Source organism: Phocoena sinus, chromosome 10, assembly GCF_008692025.1.
Source record: "Phocoena sinus isolate mPhoSin1 chromosome 10, mPhoSin1.pri, whole genome shotgun sequence".
Taxonomy (NCBI): domain Eukaryota; kingdom Metazoa; phylum Chordata; class Mammalia; order Artiodactyla; family Phocoenidae; genus Phocoena; species Phocoena sinus.
In genome coordinates this window covers 20550102-20557665 of record NC_045772.1, presented here as the reverse complement: position 1 = coordinate 20557665, position 7564 = coordinate 20550102, and positions in this window count along the sequence as shown.

Genomic DNA, 7564 nt, shown 5'->3' with positions numbered 1-7564 from the left:
CTGGGAGCATAAGGAAAGTGGTGAAGGTTAATAATGTGAGAGACAGCAGTTAAGAGAGAAGCCTTTGAAGTGTGTATCAGTCAGATTCCTATAGGGAAAACAGATATCACTCTAGGTATTTCAAGTAGAAGAGTAATACAGGAAATTAGGTGCTCACAGAACTGGTAGAAAGACCTGAGAAGCAAAATTCAGGGGGACCCCCACAAGATTTCAGCTTCATTGCCTCTGAGCCAGAAATCTGCTGCCGTCTGACTCAGAAGTGTGCAGGAAACCATTGCCAACTTCAGAGGCCTCCACAGTCCAAGGCAGGTGAAACGCAGTGGCTACCGAAAAAAAACTCATGTTTGGGAAGTCCAGTCCATTTTTAAGAATGTAACTACAAAGTCTTTGAAATTCTTTCCACCAAGGCATGGGATCCCTTCCCTTGAGTCTAGGTAAGCTTCTGACTGCTTCGACCAAAGGAGCATGGCGAAATGAAGCTATGTGACTTCTAAGGTTAGGTCATAAATGGCCTTGAAGATTCTGTCTTGCTTGCTGAGAACACTTGTCTAGGAGCTCGGAGCCGCCATGTAAGAACTCTGTCTACTCCAGGCTACCACGCTGTATGGAAGCACAAGCCACATGGAGAGGTCTGAAGGGGAGGCAGGAGGTTCAGAGAAGGCAATGAGACAATGGAAGCAGAGGGACAGAAGGAGATGTGATGATAGAAGCATAGGGTGGAGTGGTGCGGGCCACAAGCCAAGGAATGCTGGGAGCCTCAAGAAACTGGAAAAGGCAAGGTAACAGATTGTCCCTAGAGCCTCCAGAAAGAATGCAGCCTGGAGGTCCTTGTGACCTCCAGGACTGAATTGCTTTACCATACTGCTTTAAGGCACTACGTCCGTGGTAATATGTTGCAGCAACAGCAAACAAATACAATGCCTGACTCTGAGTACACCCTCAGGAAATGTTTGTTAGTAAGTAAGCAGATGAACTAGGCTACAAGCATCTCTTCTTATAAGAAAATGTGGAATTGTAATCTAGTATAATTTTAAAAGATTAATTTACTCCCTGATATCTAAGTATTAGGAGTTGTGATACGTTCAGTTCCCCTAAACTCCTAAACCCAGACTAAACGTAGACAGGAGTAAGCCAAACAGAAAAATGCTGTGTTTTAAGAAACAATGACAGGCAAAATTTATTGAACACTTACTATGTGCTTTATTTACCTTCTCTCATTGAACCCTCACAACAACCCTATGTGATAAGTGCTACTGTCATCATCCAGAGAGGGGCTAAATAATTTGTCCAAAGTCTCATAGCTCATAAGTGATAAGGCCTGGACTAGAACCCAGGCTGACTGACTCCAAAGTTCAAGCATGTACTGCCTTGGCGTGGGAAGGGAACAGCACAAGATGATGGAAAGCCTGCTGTCACCAGGTAAGGGTCCAGATCCACCTCTGCATGGCCCTGGGAAAGTTCCCCAACTTTGGGGTCTGGTCTCTTCGTCTAAAAAATGTGGCGGTTGGGCCAGATGACCTTCAAAGTCTCTTTTTGGAACAGAGTTTCTATAACTCTTTCCAACTTAAAGAAAAATCACACATGTCAAATGGGTGGAATAAGGACAGGTAAGCATCATATCCTGCACTGAAGGAACGTGCTACCTTTGGTAAGCAACTGGTAATTTCCAGTATCCATTTGCTTATTTTATCTCTTTACCACCACTGTTTTATAAATGTAACAAGGAGGAGTGTGATGGACTGATTACAAAAATGGTTCTAATTCTCCACTCCTCCCTTTAGTTATGCCCTTTGCAATGAGAACTTGCAGCTCTTCCCATCAAGAGATGGAGACCATTTCCCCACCCACTGAATATGGACTATTCTTGTAACTTGCTTTGCCAAATAGAATAAGGTCAAAGTGGTGTGTGACCGTCCTGAGCCTAGGTCTTGCACTCTTCCAGGCTGTCTCAGGCCTCTACCTGTCCATGAGGAAAGCTCAGGCTAGCTTGCTGGATGATGAGAGATCACACAAAGCAGAGCTATGTAGCCAAGTAATCCAAGCCAAGGCCACGCGAGATTAGCCAGCCCCCAACCACTTGGTCAGCAAACCACAGATGCCAGCAAGCCCAGCCAAGATCAACCAAGACAAACCCAGAACATCAGAACCACCCAGCCACAGACTTGTTGCATGTCACTGTGGTTGTTTTTTATGCAGCTTTATTGTGGCGATAACTGAAACAGTTCACTTTCAGGCAAAGCAGAAAGTCTGGCATATGAATTATGCCTGTATTAATCGAACAATTAATTAAGCAATCAGGAAAATTAATCTAGGTTGCAAGCAACAGAAATCTGACTCAGATTTGCTTAAACACACAAGGGAATGTATTGGTTCATATTATTGAAAAGTCCAAGGGTAGACACAGCTAGATTTAGATGCTCCAAATTTGTCATTAGGAACCTGATTCTATCTCTTCATTCTATTTTTATCTGTCTTAGCTTCATTCTAATGCAAATATTCCCTCACAGGTCAAGATAGCCACCAGTAGCCTCCAGTTTACGCTCTATTGTATTTAACCATTAAATAGAAAGAGGGTTTCTGTTTCCCAACAGTTCAAGTAAAAGTCCTAGGGAGGGGCTTCCCAGGTGGCACAGTGGTTGAGAGTCTGACCCGTGTCCCGGTCCGGAAAGATCCCACATGCCGCGGAGTGGCTGGGCCCGTAAGCCATGGCCGCTAAGCCTGCGCATCCGGAGACTGTGCTCCGCAACGGGAGAGGCCACAACAGTGAGAGGCCCGCGTACCACATAAAAAAAAAAGTCCTAGTGACAACATTCACTGGACTGACTAGGATCACAGACCTATCCCCAAACCAATCACTTTGTTTTTTCAGGGAGATACACTGGGCCTGGGTCTGGATCATGCATCCAACCCTGGAGACAGGAGATGGGTTGGAATTAAAACCACATGCACTGAGAATAAATAAAGAGGGGATTCCCTAAAAGAAAATAAAAGTAGTGCTACCAAAAGAATATATGGAAACTACGCATGTCTTCTGTACTCCTCCATATTACTAATGAATTAAAGAAAAAGAGAGTGAAGCAATGACTTCTCAGCATTGATTCTTCTGCAGAACAGTAGGCTGTTCACTATTACCTGTAAAAACTTTTCAACATTCATGCCAAAGTAACTATTGTTATGCACAATTTTCTTCCACCCCACCAGATGAATGTCTAAAAATCAAATCTTGATCACATCTCTCTATCATGTAAGTAGATAATATCAAGTGGCCATCAAGGAAGGTCTTAGGATAGTCATTAGAACTATAAGGCATCTGAACTTGATCTCAAAGACTCTTGATGTGTGCCCATGAATCGTAAAATTGCTCGCAAGTCTTAACTAGAGAGGTAGCATAGTGCAGTGGCCAAAAGCACAGGTTCTGGATACAGTCTATGGATATTTGGGTTCCAGCTCTGACTGCTTTATGAAACTATGTGACTTTGGGTAACGCAGTCTCAGTTTTCCCATCAGTAAATGGGGATAATAACAGAATTTACCTTGTAGAAAGAGTAAATGAGTCATAATATGCAAAGCACCTAGAACAGTATCTGGTACATAGTAAGAGCTATAAAGTGTCAGCTATTAATCATCTGGGCAGACATGTGTGGCAACAAGTCTTTTGAACCTGGAGTAAGAAAGTCTGGCACCATCAATCAAAGGTGCGTGACCTCAGCGGAGTCCCTTCTTGCCCCTGGGATTACTTTATCTATAATGTGACGGAAATTATATCTACTCTGCTTACCTTGCAGGGATGCCATAAGGATCAGAGGAGTTGACGGGTGCTAAATTGTTTAGAAACCTCCAAGTCCTTTATAAATAAAAGGCCTTATTAACACTAATTACCTCCATCTAGATTATCTGACTGTGTGCAATCAATGCAGTTTTTCATCCCACACTGCTTTGCGCAAAGAATCATTAGGGAAAAAAACCTGCTGCTGACAAATAATGGATACCCCAACCAAACCCGGTGCAGATGTCCTTAGGGATTGTTTTGTGACTTAATATTCACCATCACCTTTTATACCTAGCCTGAAGTAAATAAAGTTCATTGTAATGGAAAGGGTATTAAATTGGTGGTCAGGACACCTGGACTCTAGTTCCCAATGCTGCTGTTAATTTACTGTGCCATCTCAAGTGAGTCAATTGATTTCTCTGGGTTTCCCTAGTCTGTAAAATGGGGAATGCTTATAATGTTGTGATTGCATAGCTCTTGTGACAGAGATGTTCCTGGGCATTGGGATGTGGTCGTTCTCGGTGGAGGATTACTCATAACTTAGGTTAAATCCCCACTGAAATTCTGGAAAACACATCTGCCCAGACAGTATTTTATTACAAATACAGTATTTGCTTAAGACAATACATCCAAGAGTATATGTTGAAATGACAATGTCTTCGTCTCTAGAATTTCCCATGAATATAAGCAAAAATCATCTTACAGATGACCAAGAAGAGGATCGCAATCTTCCTTTCTCTGGTCCCACAAGGCATCTGGTGATGTCCTCTTCCATGGACCTTCCTCCACTGTCCTTGCCTTGGGACCACAGCAGCTCTTTCTAAGAGGCTGTTTCAGCAATTTCCTACCATGGTCTATTAAGCCTTATGTGATCTGCTCCCCAAGCCTCTGACTTCCCCTCCTACTTGCTGTGTTCCTGATATGCTGGGTTCCTGGCTATTCCTGGACCAGACTGAAGCTCAATCCTGCCTCAGGACCTTTGCACTTGCTGTTCTTCTGCCTGGAATTATCTTCATCTCCAGAGGTCCTTCCCTCCCTTCCTTCACGTTTCTGCTTCCCTGTTTACCTTATATAACATAGCAAACCCTTCTCACTTTGCTCTGGTGCTCCCTGAATTAAGTACCAGCTAAGCTGCAATAATAAAGAAATCCAAACCCAAGGTGGCTTGTACTAGATAAACGTTTATTTCCCTCTTGTGTAACTGTCAAGAATTGAGCAGTCCAAAGCTGGGGGCTCTGTCATCTTCCACACTTGGCTTCCAAGGATGCTCCAGTCAATGCCATCTCTTAGCCAGTTGGAAGGAGAACGAAAGGGTACAAAGCAAGTGGCTTTATCCTTCAGCTAATGACCTGACTGAAAGTTACACAAAACATTTTCACTCATATCCCCTTGGCCTGAACTTGGTCACAACACTATATCCAGGTGCAAAATGGAGGGTGGGGGCGAAATGTAGTCTCTAATGCATGGTCATGTTACCAGCTAAAAGTTGAGATAGGGGTTCTTTTTAAAAAAAATTTTACACAATTTTTAAAGGTTACGCTCCATTTACAGTTATTACAAAATATTGGCTATATTCCCTGTGTTGTACAATACATCCTTGTAATCTATATTACACCCAATTGTTTGTACCTACCACTCCCCCTCCAATGTTACCTCTCCCTGCCTCTCCTCACTGGTAACCACTAGTCTGTTCTCTATATTTGTGATTCTGCTTCTTTTTTGTTATATTTGCTAGTTTGTTGCATTTTTTATTAAGTGATATGATACATTATTTGTCTTTCTGTGTCTGACTTATTTCACTTAGCATAATGCTCTCCAAGTCCAACCATATTGCTGCAGATGGCAAAATTTCATTCTTTTTTATGGCTGAGTAGTATTCCGCTGTGTGTGTGTGTGTGTGTGTGTGTGTGTGTGTGTGTGTGTGTGATTTTTTTGATGTTGACTTGTATAAGCGGTTGAGATAGGGGTTCTTTTTCTAAAAAATGAAAAGGGGAATGAATTCTGTGGAATAATTAAGCTTCTGTCACACTCTCTATCTACCTGCTGTATTTATCTCCATAGCACTTATTGCCATCTGATGGTCTACTAGAGATTTACATATTTATTTTTTGTTTCCCCACACTGGAATATGAGTCCCATGAAGGCAGGGAATTCATTTGTTTACTGTTGTCTCTTAAGCCTTTAGATGCCTGACACACAGTAGGCCTGACACACAGTAGGCACACAGTAGGCACTCAATAAAAATTCATTGCCTGACACACAGTAGGCACTCAATAAAAATTCATTGAGTATGTAAATACATCTTTTTTTTTTTCCTAGCTGGTGTTCTGAGTCACTCACTTCTCTTTGTGATTCACTCTGAATCACACAGATCCAAATTTTCTTGGTTTCTAGTGTTAATGAGGTTCTGGTCCTACTTCCTCTTGGAGCTCCCAGGATTCAAGAGCAGGGTGTTGTCTTTCTAGATCCCATCTCAAGTAGCCATGATCTTCTCCAAAGAACTTTTGGGTTTACAAGGAGAAGGAGTTAGGAGGAGATGTAATTTTAAAAAATTAATAGGCTTTATTTTTGGAGCAGTTTTAAGTTTACAGAAGAATTGAACAGAAAGTATAGTGAATTCCTGTATACCCCCTTCCCCTTCCCATACAATTTCCCCCATTATTATCTTGCATTACTGTGGTATACTTGTTACAATGGATGGACCAATGTTGATACATTATTACTAACTAAAGTCTGTGTTTAAATTAGGGTTTACTCTTTTGTACTGTTTTCTTTTCTTTTTTTTTTTTTTTTTGCGGTACCTGGGCCTCTCACTGTTGCGGCCTCTCCCGTTGCAGAGCACAGGCTCCAGACGTGCAAGCCCAGCGGCCATGGCCCACGTGCCCAGCCGCCCCGCAGCATGTGGGATCCTCCCGGACCGGGGCACGAACCCGTGTCCCCTGCATCGGCAGGCAGACTCTCAACCACTGCGCCACCAGAGAAGCCCCTGTTTTATAAGTACTGACAAATGCATAAAATCATGTATCCACCATTACACAAACTATCACACAGAATAGTTTCACTGCCCTAAAAACCCCCTGTGCTTCACCTGTTTGTCCCCTCCTCCCAGCCCCTGGCAACCACTGATCTTTTTGTTGTCTCCATAGTTTTGCCTTTTCCAAAATGTCATAAAGTTGGAGTCTACAGTATGTAGCTTTTTCAGATGGGCTTCTTTCACTTAGTGATATGCATTTAAGCTTCTTCTATGTTTTTCTGAAACTTGATAGCTCATTTCACTTTTTTTAATTTAATTTTTATTTTATATTGGGGTATAGTTGATTTACAACATTGTGTTAGTTTCAGGTGTACAGCAAAGTGGTTCAGTTATACATACATCCATTCTTTTTCAGATTAATTTCATGTTATCAATGAATAATATTTTATTGTATGGATGGACCATAGTTTATCCATTCACCTATTGAAGGACATCCTGGTTGCTTCCAAGTTTTGGCAGTTATGAGTAAAGCTGTTATAAACATCCATGTGTAGGTTTTTGTGTGGACATAAGTTTTCAATTCATTTAGATAAATACCTAGGAGAGTGACAGGTGGCTCATATGATAAGCCAATGTTTCGCTTTATGAGAAATAGGTAACTGTCTTCCAAAGTGGCTGTACCATTTTGCATTCCCACCAGCCATGAATGAGAGTTCCTGTTGTTCCACATCCTCTCCAGCATTTAGTGTTGCCAGTATTTTAGAGCTTAGTCATTCTAACATGTATGTAGTGTTATCTTAATGTTTTTCAATTTGCAACTC